General features: G+C 39.5%; 1 long non-coding RNA gene across 2 annotated transcripts in view; it reads left to right on the top strand.

Moving 5' to 3' along the window:
* Window positions 1-23226, top strand: part of LOC137544166 (uncharacterized) — a 218850-nt gene extending 195624 nt beyond the window's left edge. For both annotated transcript variants that reach the window (XR_011025752.1, XR_011025751.1), the window contains one exon: window positions 23125-23226. This is a non-coding gene — a long non-coding RNA (uncharacterized lncRNA). The remainder of the gene's footprint in view (window positions 1-23124) is intronic.
* The last annotated feature ends 3948 nt before the right edge of the window (window positions 23227-27174 follow it).

Raw genomic sequence — 27174 nt, 5'->3', positions numbered from 1 at the left:
CAGAAATCTAAAAAATCCTGCAGCCCCTGAGTTTGCGTTTGTGGAAAAAAACGAACCGCTCTGGTGTGCACCAGCCCATTCACTTTCATTAGCCAAGCAGTTTTCCCCCTGCAAGCATTTTAAAAAACGCTCCAGAACTGCTCTGGTGTGCACCAGTCCTCAGATTGCCTGCGCATTCATGTTCTGCTAAGCAAAAGAAATAAGGAAACGTCAGGGAGAAGCCCACTTAAATGTGTAGACTTAAAGGTAGGAAACAATATGTAAATGTAAAGGGAAAGCAAGTGGTATATGGAGGCTGCTATCTTTATTTCCTTTTAAACTAACAGTTAGTTGTCTGGCAGTACTGCTAACTGCTTTGGCTGCAGCAGAGTCTGAATCACACACTTGAAACAATAATGTGATTAATTCACTCAGACTTCAGTCAGCAACATCTGATCTGCATGCTTCCCTCAGAGTCTTTGGCTAAGAGTATGAGAGGCAGAGGATCAGTAGGACAGCCAGGAAATCTGCATTTTTTAAAAAGGAAATAAATATGTCAGCCTCCGCATCCCTCTCAGTTCAGGTGTGCTTTAAGTATTTCATTATTAAATGCTTTTTCTCTGTCCATTTTCCATTTCATAGAGAATCCTTACTTTTTTACATCACACTGCCCTTAAGTGTCTTACAATCATCAGCAAGAAACTGATGATCCAGAATTGTAAAATGACTATGAGCTGTGGAGGGACTTCTGCATGGCCCAGAAATAATGCTCTTCTCTGCTGCTGGCACATGAGCTGTGTAAAAAATGCACTGACATTTTTCTGAAATGACTTTGGAATGCCGGTGATTACTACCGGTAATCATAAATGAGCACACAGGGAATTCTGGAGTGAGATTCTCCACTGTTATTCACCTTGCCTTCAATTACATAGTAGGAAACACTATGGTTACGTTGTATATCCATCAGTATTGGGCACTGGTGCATTGAGATGAATGCCCTTCTTCTTTTGAGACCATCGCTATCTTCTCACTTAAATCGGAATTCCAGACAAAAACAAATCATGCCTGTGATTTAAGGGGGGGGGGGGGGGGGGAGAAAAAAGAAAAAGCAATGACTGTATCATTGCATTCACCTAAAAACAATCTCTAAGTTAAAGGACAGCTGAAGCTAAAGGAAAATGGCCAATGAGCAAAAAATGACAATATTTTTCGCATTAATTTTCGTAAAAATAATGTTAAATTTGATTTTCAAGCAAAAATTCCATCTTTTTCAAATTTTTTCAAATTTGTTTGCACTTTCTGCAAATTTTCACCGTAAAAATATATATATTTTTTGTGTTTTGCTGTAAAAATAGTTGCAGTAAAATATTGTTTTTCTGCTTTGTAGCCCTTTTCACGATTTTTCATGATGAAATATTGATTTTTCGCATTTACAAAATACAAGCCTATTTTTTTTTAAAGAGGCTCTGTAACAAAATTTTCAGCCTTTTTTCTACTATCCTAAAAGTTCCTATATCTATTCTAAAGTGCTCTGGCTTACTGCAGACTTTTTTAGTTGCTCCTGTAATAAATCGAATTTACTCTTCTTTGTCAGGCTTGTCGGTCCAAAGAGGAAGTGGCTGTAATTGTTTACAGACAGGAGGAGGTTACACGGATAGCCCTGCTCTGAGTCTCATCTAGTCTTTCACACTCTGTAAACTGTGAAAAGCAGAGCTCACACATTCCCTGCTCTCAGTAACTCAGTATCATCTACTGCTAAAAGCTGATAATTGTGAGAAGCATAGCTCATAGACTATTGCAGAATGCAGACACGGACCTGCTATCAGTAATCACTACTAAAGATTGCAGCACTGTTTACAAGGTAAAACTTCTTCTAAACTATGAAATCAACTCTAAAGGCTGAATTTATTGTTCAATAATATAACCTTTCATGGAAACTGTAATGCACGTTAACAGGAACATGCAATATTATAATGAACTTCCTGTTTGGCAGCCATATTTTTTGTTTACAAAAACAGTTTATAAAACTGCTTTTTTTGGGCCAGAATCCTGGTGGAGAGCAGCGAAAATGTGACAGAGGGGAACAGGAGATGAAAACCTACAGGCTGGTATGTTTATTTATATGAGGTTTTAAGGTTACAGATTCTCTTTAATTTATCGAAAAAATCATTTTCGATGCAAAAACTCGCAAGCAACTCTGATTTTCATTTCCTTTTAAACAAAACCAGTTGCCTAGCTGTCCTGCTTATCTTTTACCTCTAAGGGCCTATTCACACTACAACGATCAGCGGGCGAATTAACACTAATCATCAAAGCGCTAGCACTTTTGAAAGTCCCTATGTTTAAAGCCCTATGCGCTGTTTAAAATCCCTATTGTACCCTATGGCAGTGTGACTTCACACTGGCGCCAATCGCGGGCAATTTGCGATTAGCGCCAATCACAAATGCATTTTTAGAATGATTTTGTAGTGATCGCGGTACTGTGCTTATAAAGCGCTGACCGTGATCGCTCTGAAATCGCGGAAGTGTCCAGTGATTTTTACCGTGCTAATTGTGCTAAAATCACTTGAGCAAAATGCTAGTGCTAAGCATGAATACTATGAATACTGAATACTATGTACTCCTACTGCAACCAAATAGATCAGCAGGACTGCCAGGTAACTGGTACTGTTTAAATGAAAATAAATATGGCAGCCTCCATATCCCTCTCACTTCAGTTGTCCTTTAATGATGAATTTCCCACCCCAGATCTGTTGGACTGCAAGCATGCACACATGTGTGTTTACATATACTGTACTTACGACAGTGCACACAAACAGTAAATAAGAAGAATGGTTATGGTTGAGGTTATACATACAGATAGTTCTTTGTAAAACTGGATAAAGAACTGTTTCTGCCTTGCATAGCAGCAAGCTGAAAATGAGCAGGCCAAGCTTGTGCCCAGTATTAAATTAGGAACATTCAATCTAGTTTATTTCTTATACAATACAGTCTACAACACTAACAGTTTTGGGAAATATTCCCCCATGTTTTTTACACGTTCTGCCAAAATCAAATTAAAATCATAACGCATTGGCAGACTGACTGCTATCTCCTTAGTTCACTTGCAGTTAAGCAGTGTGCTATAAATGGACTTCTGGGATAAACAGAAAATGTATTATCATAGCCTGAGTTATATATAAGGCATAGACAAAATAAGAACTGTGTTCACATGATTGTAACTGTACAGAAATAGACATGAGATACATTTCTATACCCACTAACATCCTATAACTGGCTAGTGTTCAATCTTTGTTAAACTTTTATATAAAGCCACCAGCAGCAGTTGTTTAAAGAGAACCTAAACTGAGAGGGATATGGATGTTTACCTTTTAAACAATACCAGTTGCCTGGCAGTCCTGCTGATCTATTTGCTGCAGTAGTGGCTGAATCACAGACCTGAAACAAGCATGTGACTAATCCAGTCTGACTTCAGTCTCCAGTCTGATTTCAGTCAGAGCACCTGATCTGCATACTTGTTCAGGGGCTGTGGCTGAAAGTATTAGAGACACAGTATCAGCAGGAGAATCAGGCAACTGGTATTATTTTAAAGGGAAAATGCATGTCCTTCTCAGTTTAGGTTCCCTTTAAAGGGATCCCCAGGCGAAATAGGAATAGGCTTGGGGAGCTGGGGCTTGAACTCACAGCTGGCATACCAGTCTCTTTAGTAAGAAGCACTATAGCGAGTACTGTCTGCCACATACAATGCAAAGACCAAAAACACAACAAACACTACAAGACACACTATAAAAACACACACACACACACACACACACAGACACACACACACACACACACACACACACACACACACAGACACACACGCACAGACACACACACACACACACACACACACAGACACGCACGCACGCACGCACGCACGCACGCACACACACACACACACACACACACACACATACACACACACACACCACACCACACACACACACACACACAGACACACACACACACACGCACGCACGCACGCACGCACGCACGCACGCATGCACGCACGCACGCACGCACGCACACACACACACACACACACACACACACACACACACAAACACACAAACGCACGCGCACGCACACGCACACGCACACGCACACACAGACACACACACACACACACCATAGAGCACACTGCTTGCCACATAAAGTGTAAAGTACACCACAAACACACACCAGAGCAGGATCACGCACCAGGCAACCCTGGCAGTGCCTGGGGTCTAGTGGGCACTAAGGAGCCCACCAGCCACCTTCCCTGATCTTATACCTTGCCTAGGGCCCCATTACATCTTAATCCATCTCTGACACACACACACACTACTGAGAATGTTGCCCAACATATACAGCATAGTATGAAAACACTGCTCCCAGACAGAGACAGTCTAGTGCAGCTGCAACAAGGAAGTGAGCTATCGGCATCCCTTTCCTTGTCTCTTGCACCACCAGCCTTGCCAGGCCCCAGACTGTCTACAGGCCCCATACGGAACTGTTGGTTCTATCACCCTAAAGGCGGCTCTGTATCCAAACCTCTTCCAGTATTGTGAGAGTGTGATGCAAAGGAATGGATTTAAAGGAATACTTAAGTCAAAAAAAAAAAAATGACATTTACTCACCTGGGGCATCCCTCAGCACCCCGAAGCTGGATGGTGCCCTCGCAGCCCCGCTCCGATCGTCCTGTCCCCGCCGGCGGCTACTTCCGGTTCGGCGACAGCCGCCGACAGGCTGGGGACGCGGCTGATTTTCCGCGTTCCCAGCCGCTGCTATCACTCTCTATGCTGCTATAGCGTATATATATACGCTATAGCAGCATAGAGAGTGATAGCAGCGGCTGGGAACGCGGAAAATCAGCCGCGTCCCCAGCCTGTCGGCGGCTGTCGCCGAACCGGAAGTAGCCGCCGGCGGGGACAGGACGATCGGAGCGGGGCTGCGAGGGCACCATCCAGCTTCGGGGTGCTGAGGGATGCCCCAGGTGAGTAAATGTCATTTTTTTTTTTGACTTAAGTATTCCTTTAAGTTGCCCCTTAAACAGAAAACTAAAAAATGTAGAAAAGGTATATAAATAAAAATTACTGGAGAGGTGAAAAATTACTTAAAGCAAATCTGTAAGGAGAAAAAATAGATGCCTAACTATTGGGGCAGCCTCTGGATGCTTCAGAGGTTTCCCATGTCCTCCTCAACTCCACCACATCTGACAGGGACCCTCCTCCACATTGCGGCCATGCTCCTGTCTATGTACAACCATGGTTGCACTGTGCAAGTATGTTGCACGCCTGCTCAGTAGCACATAGTCGCTCATGCACTAAGGAAAGAGCAGTGCATGAGCTGCATCATGCTACTGTGCAGGTGCAGATGATAATAGTGCATCATGCACAGTACAGCCATGCTTATACATGGAAGGGAGGACAAACTCTTTTTCAGAGGGACCCTGTGCAGGAATGGTGAGCTTAAAGAGGAACTCCAGTGAAAATAATGTAATAAAAAGTGCTTTATTTTTACAATAATTATATATAAATGATTTAGTCAATGTTTGCCCATTGTAAAATATTTTAAATCCCTGATTTATATTCTGACATTTATTACATGGTGACATTTTTACTGCTGGCAGGTTATGTAGCTGCTGCTTGCTGTTTTGGCAGTTGGAGACAGCTGTAAACAGCTATTTCCCACAATGTAACAGGGTTCACAGACAGGAAACTGCCAGAAGTACCTTAGTACTCAGAGCTTCTTGTGGGAGAGGTTTCACCACAATATCAGTCATACAGCGCCCCCTGATGGTCTGTTTGTGAAAAGGAATAGATTCAATTCTTGGTCGGAGTTTCTCTTTAAGGGTGATCCAGGAAGCCTCTGGATGTATCTATTTTTTTTGTTTTCTATCATAGGTTAACTTCAAAGTTAGATTGTTGTTAATATATATTTTGTGACTAGCCGTTCCTCTCATACCTAGGCCTACTCATACCTTGCTGTATCTTCTCCAGCCATTCTTGTGTCTCCCCCCTTCATGGATTTTTGCCCTAGGATTTGAGGGTGATAAAACCCTTGTCTGGCTGCAGGAATGTGGCATTTTAGGTCTGGCAAGGGTCCTTAAACAAAATAAAAGGTAAAAACTCATTTTTAAAGAGGCTTAAGAGTCTCTTTAAGTCCATGTAGGGCTAAAAGACATATCAGTTCTAATTGTGTCAAACTGTATATAGTGCTGTGTTTTGCAACCAGAGCTGCCACTTTTCTGTTCCAGGCTGATGTGTTAGGGAGAAACAGAGTGGGTGAGCAGCTGGCTTGCATTGTTTCTTGATCACCCTTTCACTTTATATAAATGTGCAGCATAAACAGTGACAGTCAAACTATTTTTATAGGAGACTGACACCCTTGGCTTATATCTTACTTTTTCACCCCTTCTGTTAATCCTGCTGGCTGCAGAAGGGACAAGTGAGCAAGACAGCACATCATAAATAAGCAGAATTCTCACTAGTCAGATTAGCCCTCAACATTCCCATCTCTGTCAATCATTTAGATAGGAAACGGTTTCAGTGTCACTTTCTCAACACTGCCTGCCAAGTACTACAGGACAGGAGTCCATCAACTTTAGAAGTGACAGATGATGATGATGATGATTTTTATTTATACAGTGGCCACACAGTGCTTTTACTGATACTGCCTTACACTGTCTGTTCACATAATGCACAAGGGGTTAAATGGAATTCACTTTAGCCTTACTATTTGTAAATAGGTAAGTAGTCCAAAAGCCACCTTTTTTTACAGACCATCTTCTCTAATTCCAGCAACTTAAATAGGCAAGTAAGCAGCAAGTAATTTTGCCAATCCCCCCTTCCTTCCTCCTGTAATTTTTGGGAAATCAGTGCTTCAGCCAAATCTGATACCTATAACCCCATGCTCTACTTTCCATTATTTATGTAGTCATGTTTTAATATGAGTCCCACTCCCAGTCCCTTCCAGCTATTGTATAAAATAAATGAGAACTCGATATTTAATGTTCTACTTGCCAAATAGGCATGGCCAATAAGATTAAAATCATTCTACCTTGACACAAGATTATTCAAATTGTGTATGGAAAAGTATGTAGCCTTGAAAATGGAACAATCACATTCCACCTCTTTGTTTTTGTTTTTTTGACTGGAGCATTTCCAAGATAAAACATTGCTAAACAAAATGTGCATAATCTTGTATCAAGTTAGAAAGATTTGCATCTCACTGACCATCAAGCACAAGCAGCCAGTTGTTGTTTTGTAGTGTACATCCACCATTTGCTATATAACAACAGTGTCAGTGCCCACATTAAATGGATGGTACTGATAAGTGGTGTACCACCATTATTTTTTTTATTTTTTTTGTAACACTATTTTTATTAAAGCAAAAAGTGTTGCTCATACAAATTAAGAAGTCAACAAATGAACACTGTATAAAATAGCAGCAAATACACCCGAAGAAAAGATAAATTCAAGTAATCAAGTACAATATCACAAAATACTGTATATATGGAACACTTCAGATGTACCATCATAATAAAACAACAATCATAGTAAGAAAGAATGAAAAATGTGGGTCAACCTGACCTAAATAGAATTAAATTTGAAAGGCATAGTCATAGATCTAGAAAACAGAAAGGAAGGGGCAGAAAAAAGAAGCGCTCTCTGGTGCATTAACTTTTAATATGCTCCTGTGAGCAAGTAAAATAACACGTACAATGTAAGATAAAAATAGTGCACTTATCACACTGAAGATCTATATCACCGCGTCCTCTGGATGTTTACTCCGTCCTGCACGCCTCCTCACTATGGCCAGTAGTGGGGGATCCAATTGAATTATAGCGACAGCGGGTCATAGAGCGCGGAGAAGATAATGGCAGCTGCATTGCGCCTATTGCGTCATGACGCGTTTCGGCGTTCCACGCCTTCATCAGATGACGCAATGGCGCAAGGGATGCGTATTTGTAAGCGTCTAGTTCCCTGGCAACGGCCCCCGTGTCATACGGCAGCCTTGCCAGATCAAACATCGTGGGAAGAAAAAATTGCGCACACATGCGCATGGCGTCTCACAAGGGACGAGAATCTGCTTATCTCACATGTTCTATGGGAAAAGCACATTTCATTTTATAAATGGCCACATGAGGGCACTCAGTTTAAAAATTGCTAAGCGAACGGAGCAAACATCCTGGAACAATAAAGTGAACCTGACATAACTACCATCAGTCACAAATATCATACCATTGCTCCCATATAACATACATGATTACACAAACTCTGATTCATATAAAAAACCACAATAAATGATTTCATACATTCACTGTGGACAAAAATGATAGAAATGGCAATTCATATATAAATATAAATATAAATGATAGTCATAGATCTAGTCTGGAGACCTAGTATTTATAATATATAAAATGAGTTTATAAATGATCCCAATTGAAAAGAAAAAAGAGAAAATGAAAGTCTCTAAACTTGGTCTGTCCTCACTCATATACAGCAGCATATGAAGTGTATAGTAAGCAGGTGCAATAACAAAGATGGAGATTATGAAATATAAAAAACTAAGAGCCCAATATAGTGTAATATGCATTGGATATAGTGTAATATGCATTGGATAAAGATGGAGATTAAGTAGAGTAGCGACAAAATCAAAAGAAGGAGCCAGACACCTCTCCCTATATACCAGGATAAACTTTGCTAGTGGTTGAAAGAATCACCCCCTTCAATCAAAGGGGGGGGGGGGGGGGGTAATTTAAAAAATAAATTTCCTGCGGGTCCGATATTCCGATATTTTGTCATATCTATGTTCTGTATCCCTAAGTAGGGCTGTAAGATAGTCCATTAATTTAGTCCAATGAATTTTGGCAATAATTTTAGAGAGTGGGAGGGCAGGAATACTACACCAATGGGATGCTATAGACAACCTGGTAGCTGTCAAGATATGTGTAGCCAATCTCATGGGATATTTTCTATTTCCAGGAATGGGTTTGCCAAACAACATATGGAGAAGGGTCTAGGAGGACGGAGACCTCAGCAACACTCAATATTAAAGCCTGGATTTCAGTCCATAAGGGTTGAATCACTGGGCGCTACCAATAGACATGTTCAAGGGTGCCTGGCTGGCCACATCCCCTCCAACAACAGTTAGAAACCTCTGGGTACATTTTTGAGAGCACGTCCGGAGTTCTCTACCACCGGAAAAGCAGTTTATAAATACTTTTTCACCTGTGTACACATGGAAGTAACTTTTGCATTGTCCGGGATGGAGGATCAATCTTCCAGATCTATAGATTGCCTGTTCCCATTTAGACATAATACCACCATTAAGTTTCTGCATTATCTATAGTGGTGCCAAAATGAATAATGCCCCATCATTGATCACTGCCTCTTGATAGTGAGCTGTATGTTAAGCTGGTATTATACTTGCAGTATGTAGAGCATATGCTGTTGATGTTGCAAGTCATTCCTATGTTGACCTGATTTTCAGTAACCAAATAATAATAAGGGTGTGATTGTATTCATGTATTGGTTTATTTACTTATGTTTGGTGTATTTACTTATTTGATATATATATATATATATATATATATATATATATATATATATATATATATATATATATATATATATATATATATATATATATATATATATATATATATATATATATATATATATATATATATATATATATATATATATATAAAAATATATATATATATATATATATATATGTATATATATATGTATATATATATATATATATATATATATATATATATATATGTATATATATATATGTATATATATATATATATATATATATATATATGTATATATATATATATATATATATATATATATATATATGTATATATATATATATATATATATATATATATATATATGTATATATATATATATATATATATATATATATATATATATATATGTATGTGTATATATATATATATACCTGTATATATATAAATACTACAAAAAATGGGAATTGGCTCTTGGGTGCATATAGAAACACGTATAGTTTATTGATTAATTGAAAAAAAAATGTTTTAATAACCAGCTAATAGCAAGCAAATATGAGAAAAAAATACAAGAAAAAAAGAGAAAGAGAAGAAAAAGACAAAGAAAAATAATGCATACAATTAATTATTAAAAATATCCCCATAGAGAACATGACCAAAAGGAGGCTGCAGTCCTCCAATTTAAAGGTTCTGGTACTCGTGTGCACATGAAGTGGCCTAAAAAATGTATTAATGGATCCGGACAGAGCTTCCATGAGCCTTAAAGAGAACCTGTACTGAGTAAAAATATTTAAAATAAACACATGAGGTAACTTCAAATGAACATTACATAGTTACCTTGCCATCAGTTCCTCTCAGAAGCTCACCATTTTCTTCTGACAATAATCCCATCCAGTTCTGACAATATTTTGTCAGATCTGAAATATATCAGTTGCTGTCAGTAAAATATCAGTTGCTGTCAGTTATAGCTGAGAGGAAAACGGATGTACCAGGCAATGTCCATGTTTCCCTATGGCTCAAGTGGGCGATGTTACAGTTTAACTGTGTGCTGACCAGAAAGCTGTTATGGGTAATGGCTATTTTCAAAATGGAGGACGGAAAATTCCCTTGATCATAGTGAACAAATAGGAGAGGAGAAAGACAGGAGAGGAGAAAGACACTGAGGAGTAGACTACATGGAAGGTAAGTATGACTTGTGTATGCCTATTTTGAATTTTATTTTCAGTACAGGTTTTCTTTAAGCAAAAGCATTAGTACAGCAGCGTAGCATAAAGTTCTTGCAAGCAGGTTAGATGGCAGTGTAGATGGGCCTCCAAAACTTTAGCAAAGCATAGCATGTCATGTAGCAATTAGCAATGAGCAATGATTCCAGATGCAGGTGACTCCAATAATAATAATGATATCAGATAGCATTCTGTATAATCCATAATCCCACTCGCAGATCTGGATAACTGAATATTGGAACAACCATATGTATAGGGGAAGTCACCAAAGCTCCAATAAGACCCAATTGCAGTCCATCAGGAGAATATATCACATCAAGCCATGCAGTTTAAGCAGCCATAGAGAAACGCTCATCCCCGCATAGTGTGCATACAGTTCAGCAAAGTTCATGCTCAATCCATGAGGGCACTCCATCCATGGAGTCATCTAGCGCCATGATGTATCCCTAGCATGTGATTCATGACCTTTAATCAACATCAAGGACTGGTAGCTATGCATACTGGCTGATCCTTTTTCAGTTACACAAATTTGAGCATGAACTTTGCTGAACTGTATGCACACTATGCGGGGATGAGCGTTTCTCTATGGCTGCTTAAACTGCATGGCTTGATGTGATATATTCTCCTGATGGACTGCAATTGGGTCTTATTGGAGCTTTGGTGACTTCCCCTATACATATGGTTGTTCCAATATTCAGTTATCCAGATCTGCGAGTGGGATTATGGATTATACAGAATGCTATCTGATATCATTATTATTATTGGAGTCACCTGCATCTGGAATCCTTGCTCATTGCTAATTGCTACATGACATGCTATGCTTTGCTAAAGTTTTGGAGGCCCATCTACACTGCCATCTAACCTGCATGCAAGAACTTTATGCTACGCTGCTGTACTAATGCTTTTGCTTAAGGCTCATGGAAGCTCTGTCCGGATCCATTAATACATTTTTTTAGGCCACTTTATGTGCACACGAGTACCAGAACCTTTTATTGGAGGACTGCAGCCTCCTTTTGGTCATGTTCTCTATGGGGATATTTTTAATAATTAATTGTATGTATTATTTTTCTTTGTCTTTTTCTTCTCTTTCTCTTTTTTTCTTGTATTTTTTTTTCCTCATATTTGCTTGCTATTAGCTGGTTATTAAAACATTTTTTTTCAATTAATCAATAAATTATACGTGTTTCTATATGCACCCAAGAGCCAATTCCCATTTTTTGTAGTATTTATATTCCCTTTTTGGCATGATGCATATGGAAAACTTTAGAGGGAGAGTATAGTTAGTGCTGTTTGGGTATAGTTTTAGCATTTTCAAGGTTGCCCTTCTTTGTGTGTAATAGTGTAAATATATATATATATATATATATATATATATATATATATATATATATTACAATATCTGCTGCTGGTAATATGTCTGTCATTGATAACATTTGTTATATTTTCAGTGCCTGACTTTTGCATTATTTATTAGCAGAATTTCAATAAGCATAAAACACTGAATCTGTTAAAGCTATTTTGATACACATTTATGGCATGATATCTTTCTTAATGAGCACATTTACAAAAAAAAGAAAATGCTTGTATTTTAAGTCAGCAGACAATCATCTATTCAAAGGATGTGGTGCTTCATTTTTTTTTTAGAAACTGCTCGTCAAAAGCATTAAGAGTACCTATATTTTATTTAGCATTTATGTCAAGATGTCATTTCCTAAACAGTATATGGAGTTTTTATGTCAGTTTGTAACAAAGAAAAGAAGAAAATTGCTGTCATGTTACACATTATGGTGTAGATAATACTATTTTATGATGCTTTAGACGTAAAGAATGGTTTTTTTTACAAAACCCCCCATTTTCCCCATTTCTTTGTATTTCAAGTCAAGGATGGTCAAATGTATGGATTATCCCTTACTAAAAATTAGCAGTATATTGTCTTGTCACTTAACTGTCCCTCAGAGGGGCTCACAATCTAGTCCTTACCATAGTCATATGTCTATGTATGTATCGTGTAGTGTAAGTGTCACAGTCTAGGGCTAATTTGAGGGAAACCAATTAACCTATCTGTACTGTATGTTTTTGGGAAGTAGGAGGAAACTGCAAACTCCATGCAGATTGTAGAGACCCAGTGCTGCAAGGCAAGAGGGCTAACCACTACGCCACCATGCTGTCATGATTTGCCATGCATTATATAGCACATATATCTTCCACAGTGCTTTACAGTATATAACCTTGTCCCTAGCTGTCCTTCAGAGAATCTCACAATCCAATCCGTACCATAGTAGTCAAGGGACAAATTTAGGGGGAAGCCAATTCAGTTATCAATATGTTTTTGGGATGTGGGAGGAGACTGGAGTACCCAGGGGAAACCCACACAAACATGGGGAGAGCATACAAACTCTGTGCAGATAGTGCCAGCATGCATGTTGGGGCTGTTCAGTAAGATGTTGCTCAAGTTGCTGCACTGTGGCAACAATAATCAACATAATTTTATTTGTTTTCTGCTCTGCCCTGTGCAGCCTATAGCTTGCCTTTTTTTGTTGTTGTTTTTTTTGTTTGTTTAGTATTTATATAGGGCCAACATCTTCCACAGCGCTGTACAGTGTATATTGTCTTATCACTTAACTATCTCTCAGAGGAGCTCACAATCTATCCCTACCATAGTCAAATGTCTATGCATGTATTGTGTAGTTCATGTATAATAGTCTAGGGCCAATTTTAGGTGGAAGCCAACTTATCTGTATGTTTTTGGGATATGGGAAGAAATCAGAGAGCCCGAAGGAAACCCACACAGACACAGGGGGGGACATACAAACTCAGTGCAAATAGGGCCCTAACTTGGATATGAACTTGCGACCCAGCGCTGCAAGAGTGCTAATCACTACACCACCGTGCTACCCATACACCATACACATATAGAATAGATTTTCACCCAACCTTCCAAAATGATTGATTCCTTTCTGAAAGTAATCATTTCAGTAGGAACTGATTCCCATCACACACAGCACATTGATTTTAATAGATTTCAGCAGGGTATCTATTGACAATTGAATGAACCACAGCATTGCACTGTTTGTTGCAGTGTAAAGCTATGAGCTGTTGATCTACCGCCTCTACTGATCGACCTATATTTTATGTCTGTCTGAAATTTTACAATGATTTAAGGCCACAATCGATCAAAATTTGATCAATCAAGCATTTAAAAGAATCCATTCCCATCCAATTTGATCACAGTGATCGAGTCTGCAGGGAATTGAATAGGAAAATCAATATGTGCATGGGCACACAGGTTTCCCACTTGCAAGCCTTACATCACATGGGGGTGGGGTAAGAGGGGAAGAACAGTATTATATCTCCCATCTCTCTGCTGAAGTGACCTTCCAGACAAATCTCTGGCCAAGCAGTTGGGAGGCATCAGGGGCTGCTGTATACATACTGTATTCTCAATGGGGCGGTCTTTATAGACTGCCTCGGCCGAGTGCTATCTGGGGTGCGTACAGGCCTTTAGTCTTTCATGGCCTAAATCTACAATTAATGTGTCAGCTATCGTGAGATTGATTCAAATACAAATACTCTTATCAGTTTACATAACACCTTGCAAATGGCTGTTCATTGTCTCCATGTAAATCACTCAGTAAGTGACTTTATTCTTATACACTCTGGCACTCTGACACACGCATGCACACACACACACGCACACACGCACACACACATGCACACACACGCACGCACGCACACACACACACACACACGCACACACATGCACACACACACACACACGCACACACACACACACTTTAAAGAGAATCTGTATTGTTAAAATCGCACAAGAGTAAACATACCAGTGTGTCAGGGGACATCTCCTATTACCCTCTGTCACAATTTCGCCGCTCCCCGCCGCATTAAAAGTGGTTAAAAACAGTTTTAAAAAGTTTGTTTATAAACAAACAAAATAGCCACCAAAACAGGAAGTAGGTTGATGTACAGTATGTCCACACATAGAAAATGAATCCATACACAAGCAGGCTGTATACAGCCTTCCTTTTGAATCTCAAGAGATCATTTGTGTGTTTCTTTCCCCCTGTTCTCATGCACTGAAGTTTCAGGCTGCTTGTTTCTTTCTGCAAACAGCTTAGCCCTTGTCTGTAATTCTTCAGTATGTGAAAGCCCAGCCAGCTCAGAGGACGATTTATCCAGCTTGTAAAAGATAAGAGAGAAGAGAGAAGCTACTCTAATCCTAAATAACACACAGGCAGTGTGCATAGAGGGGCCTGGAAGGGGGAGTTCATAGCAGAACCACAACACTGAAGAACTTGGCAGCCTTCCAGACACAGGCCAACAAGTCTGACAGGGGAAAGATACATTGATTTATTACAGAGACAGTGATAGTATAAAGTGCTGCAGTAAGCCAGAACACATTAGAATAGCTTTTTGAACTTGTAGGATGATAAAAAACAGGATGCAATTTTTGTTACCGAGTCTCTTTAAAGGTTGCTTAAGCTAGACCAACTTTTAAACAATCCAGAAATGAAAGTAAACTTATGAGATGATTAATGGTATGTTCTTTACTAAAGGTAAATAGAACATACAACTAAACTGAGTCTCATATTTTATTTTCAGATTAAAGGGTACATTTTAACATTGAATTCTAAACACTAGCCATGAAAAATCTGCCTTGCCGAGCTAAAAAAAAACCAAATGCAACAAATTGAATGACATTGATATTTGAACGTTCTTTGACCAAAATGTTATCACAAGCATTGTATCAGTCAGATAAAACTCTCTTGGCTTCGATTCACTTTTCAGGAAATTGGACTTAATGTGGGATAAAACTCTGACATAACATTCAATGCAAATGTATTTTACTATGTTTTATTACCCATACAGTTATTATATTTGCTTTTGTGCACACGTAATATTGTATGTTCACAAATTACAAGTTCTGAAAGTACAGTTTATCTGCTCTGAAAGCTGCCATTGCATTTCCTTGCATAGCTGCTGTATGTATATATTAAAATCTATCTAGTGATCACTTCTCAGCTCTTTTTTGCTCCTCAGTTCAGTGCAGTTCAGTTTCAGCAGTCTGCTGGCTGTATACTATGTATAGCTGACAAAAGAACGTAAACAAAAGATAATGTTATCACCTCTTCGGATGCAGCCAGAAGCTTTCAACTGAAGTAGAAGCCAGAAGCTTTCCACTGAAAAACAAAGTGCTGTGTTTAACTGTTTGAATGCCGTTCTGCTACATTTTTGTGGTAGTAAATAATATTTTAGAACAAAGTGGAAATGCTGAGTTTCATACCATTTTAATTTAACCAGCTCAGTTGCAAAGATAACATTTTTTTTTCTAAAGAGCACTATTTTTTTTTAACACTTGCTGCACTGGAAAACAGAAAGGTACTTCAGACTTTTTCTTTGCAGAGCTAGCACTACATGTACTTTGTGTATATATCACATGTCACTTTGTAGGGTTTAAGTGCACACATTTATTCAAATGCCATCATTATGAATGTTAGCAAGTCATAGCACTAGAAAACTATCCTACAATACATATCAAGTAGCATATAGTATGGTATTTTGCTTATTTATTTTTTATCTTTTAGCATCGAATGGGGAAACATATTTTGACAGCTACAGCCATGATCATGCTGTAGTTGTCAAAATGTTGAAAAAAAAAGCCTAGATTTGCAAAAAAGAACAAGAAATAAAAAAGTCTTGTGATAAACATTGATCCTTCATGATGTCTTGTTCACCCACTGTTCTTGAAATCTGACATGTTTTCTTTTTGCTTTCATGTGCAAGATAATCTTACTTATTCAGTAAAAAAACAGACAGGTGCCCTTTTAATTAGGTGTTTGCCTCTGCAAGCCAAACTTTTGTTTGATAGAGAGGTTTCCATCACTTTTTGTCAAAGTAAAACAAATAATCCCCCCTTTAAAGGGACTCCGAGCAGTGCAGAAACTATGGAAAGATGCATATCATTTTAAAGCTCTCTTTCTCCTCTTTCCAATGAAATATAAATCGCCTCCCTTTGCCTTTTAGTTTTCGCTATTTTCGCGATGGAAATTGCCGCGGCTGCGATTTCGATCGCGAAAATAGAGAAAACTAAAAGGCGTAGGGCGACGATTTAGGGGTCGTCAGAAAGAGGAGAAAGAGAGCTTTAAAATGATATCCATCTTTCCATAGTTACATTGTATTACACAGGGCGACTTTTTCTGCTGAATGGAGCTGCTGACTTTGAGAAAAAGTCGCCCTGTGTAATACAATGTAACTATGGAAAGATGGTTATCATTTTAAAGCTCTCTTTCTCCTCTTTCTGACGACCCCTAAATCGTCGCCCTACGCCTTTTAGTTTTCTCTATTTTCGCGATCAAAGTTGCGGCCGTGGCAATTTCAATAGCGAAAATAGCGAAAACTAAAAGGCATAGGGTGGCGGTTTATATATCATTGGAAAGAGGAGAAAGAGAGCTTTAAAATGATATGCATCTTTCCATAGTTTTTGCACTGCTCGGAGTCCCTTTAAGTGCCCAGACATTATATTAGACAAAATAGTAAGGAATTAAATGTTAAAGCAGAATATAGCCCAGAATTTCTTCTTTGCTCTAATAGAATATTCACAGCATATTATATACAACCAGCATTTGTTTTTGTACTAGAACATCATTCAAAGGGTTAATCACAGGCTTTAGAAGCTCCCCTGCCAATAGAGCTGCCACATCCGAATGTTAAACAATGTTATCTTGTGTTTACTTAAATGCATCAAGTGTGGAATGTGACACATTCTCTGACTGTGCAGAAGCTGGTGGACACAGGGAGAGTCAAAGCTTGTCTGCCTGACTGAATAAATGAATAAAACCAGTTATTTATAAAATGCAAAGTCAGCTCACAAAGCAAAAAACTGTACTTTTGAGAAGCTATATAACTTATAAATGAATAATAATACGTATGCACAAATGCAAATTATGATATCCGTATGGCATATAAAAAGAAGGAAAACATGTTTTTATTGAATTTTATGTCAGGGTTTTAAACCACTTTAAACATATTGCACACTCTCAGACATGTGTTCCTGCCTAAGCACATACCCAGATACAATGTTTACACTGTGTGCACAGTTCGGAGGCCAGTGGTATTAATCCTAAGGATAATTTTTGCTTGCTGAAATAAAATGCTTTCACTCAGTCCAAATTTTCATTTGCATCAAGCCTGAATGTCTAACAAAAGAAAAGTGAGATGTTGTTTCTTGGTGGCAGGCAGCACATAGGCATGCTCATTAAGAAATCGGAAAACAGAAATTGCATTTCCATGGAAATACCGCATTACCCCCAACTCAGTCATTTTAGCCCAATCTCAGAACTTGGAAGCATAATACCAATTAGAGAATGCATAGTTAACGCAGAAGTATTTGGCCAATTAGGGAATGTAAAAATGGCCCAAAAAAAGACTCCTCGGAAATCCGCGGATTTGGTAATCGGCATTGGCAAAAATTGGAATTTCTGTGGGAACGAAAATCTGCATTTCCAACCATCCCTAGCGCTGGCATACACTCAAATTTGGGCAGGTAATTTGGGCAGTGATGATAGCCCTTATGAGAATCTCGGTAAATTTACCAAGATGTTACTATTGGGCAATGGGTAATAGGATAGTAGCATATCGTTACTTTTTAATTCAAGAAATCTAACCCCATTATCTCACTTGAACCCTTCCATTATCGATTCCTAACCCTAACTGACCCCCTCCACAGTAACCACTGACATCTGTGACCCATTTGCTGCTAACAATTCCCTCCATGGACATTCAGGTTGCCTTATTACAAATTTTATCTGGTGCTGACGTCCCCCAAATAACTCACAGGGCACCACTTTAGCCACATTAACATTGCAGTCTACGGGGTGCCAATTTCAATGCTGCGATGTAGACTCCCATATAACCTGGTTTTCACAGTACATGTCCATAGTGAGGAGACCATTACTGTACAGAGTTATTAGACAGCTCACAAACTATTTTTCACATTCACCTATGTATACAAATGTGTAACACAAATTGACACATAACAATTAATAAATAAAACCCAGGAATGTAACAATAGCCCCAGCAACCCCTGCCATTGCTGGTACTTGAGAAGTGTATGTAGTTATACAGCTGCACAGATGCTGTGAAGAGAGGGAATGTGACTCAGTGGTGGTAGCAAGCATCATTAACTGCTTCCTGCACTGTTCTGTATATCAACAGTCTAAAGGTCCAACTAGCTTTTCCTTAATTATAGCAACCCATAGAAATACTCCTCCCTCACCTTACTGGTCCCTGATCCCTAGTTCAACCTGATGCCCCATATCATTAAAAAACCTGTCAATATGCAAAGTGGCCAGGCTGTTGCAGCTAATGCGAGAAGTGGTGGCTTGTGTCCTTCTCTCACATGTCTGCAGGGAACAAAAAAATAAACACAATTAATTTTTTTTTATAAAACATTGTTTCCCACTATCTTTTTAACATATTCAGCAAATTTGGTGTTGCTAGGATGTAAGGGGCCTTTGTTATTAACTGCTAAAGTCGGCCAGAATTGTTTCACTAAGAACTGTCATTTACCACATTTAAATGTATAATTTTTTCCTTTGAAATATTAAAATCAGTTTTCTCAAAAAGTATAAGGCCTTTTTGAAAAAAAATGTACCCCTTGCTCCCACTTTTCCCATTTGGTGTTTATGGCATTTAAGGGGGCTTTTCTATTAACCGTTAAAGCCGTCGGGTTTTTAATCACGACTCTTGATTACTGATTACATGCAGTTATTCGACTCAAAACCAAACTCTAGTCGGATATCTGTTTCGTGAGCAAGAGTTAATTTGAAAGTGGGCGGAGCCGAACTCAGGATCACTCGAATCATGGTTGTGGGTACCCGAGCAGTTCTGATCTCCAGCTTTCATTGCTGCCTTTATTAAACTGCCCCCCCCCCCCCCCCGCATCCCCCATTGAATCTTTTGCCATTTCTTACTTTCTTTGGGACTTGGCCAGCTATGCCAAAGTGGCCAGATTTCATATATATCCCAGAAATAATATGTGTTATAACATTTTCCCCTGCCAAAAATATCAGGGGTGTGTTTAAAATACATTATTATTATTATTTCTTCTATTTCTGTATCTTTACACCCCATCTGCCTTAACTTATGATGGTGCCCACTGCCCACCTCCCTCGTTGAGGCAAATAAGTAGTACTTTGAGCACACAGCCCACAATTCATGGTCAATCCAGACTAAGTGGTTATACGGACCAAGCCACATGTGAAGCAATCCCAGCTACTTTCCAACCTGTACTCCCCTCTGCAGTGGACTTCATTTGCCTTCTGGGTATGTGCAGTCACTATTATTCAAAATATACATGTTGGTCTGTCAAATTGTTTGGGTTTTTTATTGCAAGTGATCTTTCATGAGCATTTTCCTCACTAATTGTACTGTATAATTGGTTTCCTTTGTACTTTATTTCATATACTAAAGTACTCACAGGACCTGGGGTTCCATTTTTGGATCAAACAGATCCATTTTTGGATGTCCTTGCAGATAATAGGCAGACATAGAAAGTGAGGCCTATATCTCACACAGTGTAGGGGTGATAATTTGTTTCCCGTGTGTTACAACAATTTTAATTGATTTTAAATTGTTTTTTTTGTATTAATAAGTAACTTTTTTGACAATAAAATTATGGCTTTCATGAATTTGGTTGTGCAGTCAATGTGGCAGGGTTGATTTTCTGTCTTTTTCAACCAGAGTATTTAGTCTTTTCACGAACTGTCCCTCGGAGGGGCTTTCTATCTAATACCTACCATAGTCAATATGTCTATGTATGTATATATTTTTCATTTAATTATTTGTACATTTTTGGGATGTGGGAGAAAACCAGAATGCCCAAATGATACAGAGATAAGTTGGCCATACAAACTTTGGGTAGATAATGCCCCGGATGGAATTTGGACTAGGTGCTATCCTCTACCTTGCATTGATGCCGAAGATGTACCTTCTATTTAGCATGCAATTAGAAAAGCACCGTTGTTAGTGGCTGGGATTCTGTGAATTTCCATGAAGGTATATTGAGTTTTTACTATGCAGATCTGTGACAATCATTTGCTATTGTTATTTAACTGTAACCATTATAAATCTCTTTAATGAAATTTGAAAGCTGGCTTCTGTACTGACCTTCTGGCTTCAGTAGTGTCTGAGTACCTAACATGCAACAAGCATGCCCCAATAGATCAGAGAAGAGTCAGAACGCCTGATCTGAATACTTGTTCAAGGTCAGTCATTCAGTAGGTATAAAAGGCAAAAAGAGTCAATAGAACGGCCATGCAATGGACATTTTCAAAAGGCAGTCAGAAGTGTTTTTTTTTCTAAAGTACTTTCAGTTCCACTCTCCTTTTAGAAACTCGCCTAGATCACTAGTCTGGACTAAAGTAGATCTATACATTAAATATACAGTATTAGTATTATGAACATTTTTTTTGGGGGGGCACCAAGTACCATTACAAAAGCAAACACACACAGGTGATTTTTAGTTACATTCATACACACAAAAATGCTACTAGAATCATGAGAAGTTAATTGCAGATGATATAAAAACATTAAGCAATAAACTATTATAGTGTAAAGTACACAAAAGCATTTAGCTGTGATTAAATGGAGCATTGAACAATCCAAATACATGCTACTGTAAGCTTTACACCATAGGGAGTATACTGGTCCATATGTTGAATAAATGTTCACAATTAATAACATGCAATCTTAATAATTTGATCACACAATTAAACAACCAAATCCTCCATTTAATTTAGATCTTAAGATTTGCCATGGCATGGCACCCTTGTACTTTTATAGCATGACACATCACAATTTACTCATAAATGATAAATATTTTACCAGGTAAGTCAGTAGGATGTCTTCCATAACAGATTTAGAGAATTTGTAGCACAGACTGAAACAGATCAGTGAAAATTTAAAGTAAAATACATATTAATAAAATAAATGGTTCATATCTAAGTTAAAGTGGTGCTCCAACTAAAGCTTTTCATGTCAGTGCTGGGAGGAGCGGAGGAGGAGGGCTCAGTCCACTGCTAGATTTTTGTTGATGTCAAGGCTACTTAAAATGAAGTGTAAAGTTAAAGTAAACCTATAGGCAATACAAAGTGTAGATACTTCCCACTAAATAAGGATGCCCTTGTATGCTCCAGAGGCTTTCTCGATCCTCCACAACCCTTCCTCTACCGGATGGGAGCCTCTTCATCTGAGTGTGCTTCACTCCAGTTATGAGCAAGCCGCACTGTGTAGGTGTCAATAGGATTTGCGCCTGCACAGTAGCACGGAGCCACAGAATAAAAGCCTGTATGAGCGGTTCTATGCTACTAAGCAGGCTGTATGTTGGGCCTTTGCAGTGCAGCCACACTCCACTACATGGACAGGAGTGCAGCTGTGAGCAATATTCATCATTAATGCTGTATATTGTGTAAAGGGTCTCAGCGCAAGACCAGTGGGGCATAGGAGGACTAGGGGAGACTCTGGGCCATGCAGAGGCTTCGCCTACTGAGGTTAGTACCTAGTTTCTTTCACAACTACAGGTACCCTTTAAAGTAAACCTGATGTAGGCTTTTAAAAGATTTTTTTTTGCTAAGGGCTTCATCCAGCCCAATGAGCACCAATACGTTCCTCGCCGTCGTCCTGAGTGCCTCCAGTCGGCTCTTCTGCGCATGCACGGCCCCTCCGCACATGCGCATAAGAGCTAACTGGCGCAACTCAGCCTGATTACTGGGACCAATAACAGGTCAACGGAGGCACTTGGGAGGGCGGCGAGGTAAGTATCGGTGCTCATGGGGCTGGAGGAAGCCGTAGGTAAAAATAAAATCTTTTAAAAGTCTATCTAAGGTACACTTAAATTCCCTTTAAGTGTACCTTAGATAGACTTTTAAAAGATTTAAGATCTCTCTCCAGAAATAGCGCTAAAATGTTTTAGCTCACCAACGTCCACTTTGTGCCATCAGAATTGTTATGTAAACATTCAAGTGATTCACAAAACAACAAACTGGAGACGTTTAGAGTCTGTGATTGTGAACTGTAGGGTATTCTGTTTTAATATTCTAAGTCTGGGTGTAAATTCAAAGCTTTGTTTTACATTTTAACTTATTTTAACTGGAGTGTTCATTTAATGCTGTTTGAGTGGCTTTATGAATATTGTTTAGTTGCCTATATTACATGGCAATGACCACCATCTAGAAAGTCTGAGAAAACATTGATATGAAATGCCAGAATATATGAATTATGATGGAAATATTTGCTTAATGTAAGGGAAAATGTCTTCCTGCTCTTGCATTGTAGATGGTACGCAGCATTACGTGGATACAAGTAAAAAACTAACATCTTTAATACTTGGTCGCTTTGCCATTTTGCTGTCATGATCTGTGGGTCATCCATAAATATATAGCAACAGATAGTGAGGTGAGGGAACATAATACCATTAAAGTTATCTTGAATTCAAACCAAATCTCACTGCAAAATGTCACAGAAAAGGCAATTAAATAATAAAATCCAATTAGCATGGTTTGTGTTTTAGATTTCCATGGAAAATATTCTAGACAGGCCAGGGATGACATACAAAAAGCTCTGTTTGTTGTCTTATGGGAGAATGTGCAGCATTGAAGCCACTTCCTGTTCATATCTTTCAGATAGCAATGTACTGAAACAACTCGTATCATAGGTATGTCAAGGGAAGGCTGCTCTTCAGCCAAGGCAGTTTTAGACAACTGAGAGACCTTTAGTTGCTATAGACTTACAAGTCCCAAGATGCTTGCCTAGCTAAAGAGTGTGTGTCAGCTGTCAGATGCTGGGTTCTGCAAGAAAAAAACAGCTGATGATCTCAAACAACAACAATGTTTTTTTTTTTTTTTTTAACCACTTTACCTCCGCAGTGCTAAATTTCTCCGTCCCTCTGCGCACTGCTTCTCCCCCAGGGACGGAGAAAGGCGTATGTTTCTGTTTACATGCCTGGAGTGGGCGGGGCAACACGCTCGCACACTCTAGCCAGCCCGCACAGCAGTTGACTAATTGGACATTAGGAACGAGTGTTCCTAAATCCAATTAGAGTCCCCGATTGATGTATGAAGGCTGCTTCAAAGAGAAGCAGTGTTCATAACAAACCGCCGGCACATTGTTATTGTGTCCGTGTGCGCGCGATCACGCGATCGCGCGTGCACACACCCACCCGCACAGCCCCTGCAGTCCAATGATTGGTTATTGGGGACCCCAGTCCCCAATAACCAATCATACCACATGACAAATAAATGAATGGAGACTGCCTCTGCTTGAGGCAGTCTTCATTCATAACAACAGTTGTAAACAAAGGTGCAGCGCGCGATCGCGCGCCCCCGCGCCGCGCGCACGCACGTGCACACCAGCTCCACAGTCCAATGATTGGTTTTGGGGACCCCAGTCCCCAATAACCAATCATATTGCCTAATAAATAAATGAATGATGACTGCCTGGGAGGAGTGAAAAATGCTCTGGTTTTTAAGGGGAAAACCCCTCAGTTGTGAAGTGGTTAATATATACAGCAGAGTCCTGGCAATCCAGCACCAGCGTGGATCACCTGATGCCGGATACATGTGCTTTCCGGTTGCTTGAGCAACCGGCCAAAAAAGCCTAAACCTTCCCCCTGAAATACTTACCGAACCTCAAGTGATGTCTTGCAGTCTCCCTGCAGCACCTAGTGGCTTTCCTCCATGCACAGAAGCCGGCGTTTCACCTGACCTGCCGACTTGCAAGAGCGGACCTTGGAAGCTAGGAGCAAATGGAAGGTTGCAAGACATTGCTGGAGGCTCGGTAAATATTTTAACTACTTGAGGATCCTCGGTTTACACCCCTCTAGTGACCATGGTATTTTTTACAATTAAGGCCACTGCAGCTTTAAGGCCTCCCTGCAGAGCCGTACAACTCACACAAGTGATCCCCCCCCTATTTTCTGCCCATCAACAGAGCTATCTGTTGGTAGGCTGTGATCCCTGCTGGGATGTTTATTTATTTTTATATAAATATTATTATTATTTTTTTAAATAAAAATGACTATTTTTTTTCCAATACCCACCCTCCCTCCCCCTTCCAGCCAATCAGCATGATTGGCTGTCATAGGCTTTAGTCTATGACAGCAGATCACTTCCCTGCCTTTAGCACGGTTGTCCCCAGTACAACGCTACCATAGATTGCAGTGCTGTATGGTGTAAATAGATGGCGGGTTCACCGTCTAACAGTCCCTAGCAGCGATCACCACTGGGACACTGATAACGGAGGGAGCTCTGTGCATCAGCGCACACGATCCCCAGCAAAACACACCCCCAGAAATGCACGCCAATCGGCGTTAGGTGGTCCTGGGGCTGCCACCGCGCTCATGCTACTTGGCGTGAGGCGGTCGTTTAGTAGTTAAAGACTGCAAGCACCCCAAAAAGAAAGTCTCCGTTACTCATCATGCTTCTGGTTGCCTGAGTTCTGGATAATGGGGACTTTGCTGTATACAGTTAGACTTCCTTTTGCTGGAATCTTGCAGAATGAATAATTAATATCCTCAGAACATTAAACAATATGTGCCGCAACCCTAATTACTGGTAGTTTCTCGATTAATAGAATGAAGGACAAACCTATTGGTAATAAATCAGTCAAGACTGTAAGCTGTAATGGTATTTAAGTATGTTTTGTTTAAAAGATATTGGTTTACATAGAATGCTGGTTATTACAATGTGTTTACCACATATGAGCAGCCAGGGATTCACCATGGATTGCATAAATGGGTCAGTGTCCAGATGAATATGTTGATTAACTGTTGGTTTACAGCATGAAAGTCTTCTCCTTACACATGTTTGTCCTTTCTTGCAGTGTAAGGCTCCCTGCACACTGCAAATCCGTTTTGCGATTCCAATTTTGATTCTGATTTGCAACTCCGATTTTCCCTGAATGCTATCAACAGAAAAACGCAGAAAAAAATGCAGCATGCAGTAACGATTAAAAATCTGAATTGCATGTTATACAAACGATTAAAAATCGGAATTATGTGCAGGGAGCCTCAAGTAGTGTTGCTCCACTCGGCCTCAGTTCAGTTTGGGGACACTTTGAAATAGTCTCAAAATTCATAATTTTTTTTGAGTCTCCTGAATCTGAACATCATTAAAGTCAATAATGGCCTGTATCATGGTTTCTGGAGGACAAAGTATGACAGCAAAAGGCACCAAAAAAGCATTAAAAACCCAGCATGTGAGGAACCCGAAGTGAGAGATATACAGAGGCTGCCATATGTATTTCCTTTTAAAGAGAACCCGAGGTGTGTTTAAAGAATGTTATCTGCATAGTGAGGCTGGATCTGCCTATACAGCCCAGCCTCTGTTGCTATCCCAAACCCCACTAAGGTCCCCCTGCACTCGGCAATCCCTCATAAATCACAGCTGTGCTGTGAGGCTGTGTTTACATCTGTAGTGTCAGTCTCAGCTGCTTCCCTGCCTCCTGCATAGCTCCGGTCCCTGCCCCGTCCCTTCCCTCCAATCAGCAGGGAGGGAAGGGATGCAGGCGGGGACTGGAGTTCTGCAGGAGGCGGGGAGAGCAGCAGACTGACACTATAGAGATAAACACAGCCAGCTCTGACAAGCTGTTTGTCAGAAGCACGGCTGTGATTTATGAGGGATTGCAGAGTGCAGGGGGACCTTAGGGGGGTTTGGGATAGCAACAGAGGCTGGGCTGTATAGGCAGATCCAGCCTCTGTATGCAGATAATATTCTTCAAACCCACCTCGGGTTCTCTTTAAACAATACCAGTTGCCTGACAGTCCTGCTGATCTTTCTGGCCTGGAGTGTCTGAATCACATACCTGAAACAAGCACGCAGATATTATTGTCAGATTTTTGCGAGAAACATCTGATCTGCATGCTAGTTCAGGGTCTTTGGCTGGAAAGTAAAGTATTAGAGGCAGAGGATCAGCAGACCAGTGTGCATTGTTTGAAAGGAAATAAATATGCCAAATTTATATGCATATTATATACAGTTTTCTCAGTTTAGGCATGCTTTGAAAGGATATGCTAACCACGAGAACCACATACATTTTTTTTTCTCAACACTGATTTTTATTGAGAGTTAAGAATACATAGTATCAAAGTATCAACATGTCTTAAGTTGTACAAAAAGGTGAGGTAAGTGATATAAGTGAGAAGGTGTCGAGGACAATCTGATGGGGTTATACATAATCTTCAGTCTGCAGTCCCAGACTCTGATAATAGCCTAGGAGCAGAAGACGTCGAATGTCCAAAAATAGCTTTCTTTGGTAGTCTGAGCGACTGTGGTCTAATATACTAAAAGGTATAATAATATTGAATATATATGTTTTAGAGGTGATATA

This window comes from Hyperolius riggenbachi, chromosome 2 (genome assembly GCF_040937935.1).
Source record: "Hyperolius riggenbachi isolate aHypRig1 chromosome 2, aHypRig1.pri, whole genome shotgun sequence".
NCBI lineage: Eukaryota > Metazoa > Chordata > Amphibia > Anura > Hyperoliidae > Hyperolius > Hyperolius riggenbachi.
The sequence above is the reverse complement of the archived record's forward strand: the minus strand, read 5'-3'. Positions and strand labels throughout refer to the sequence as shown.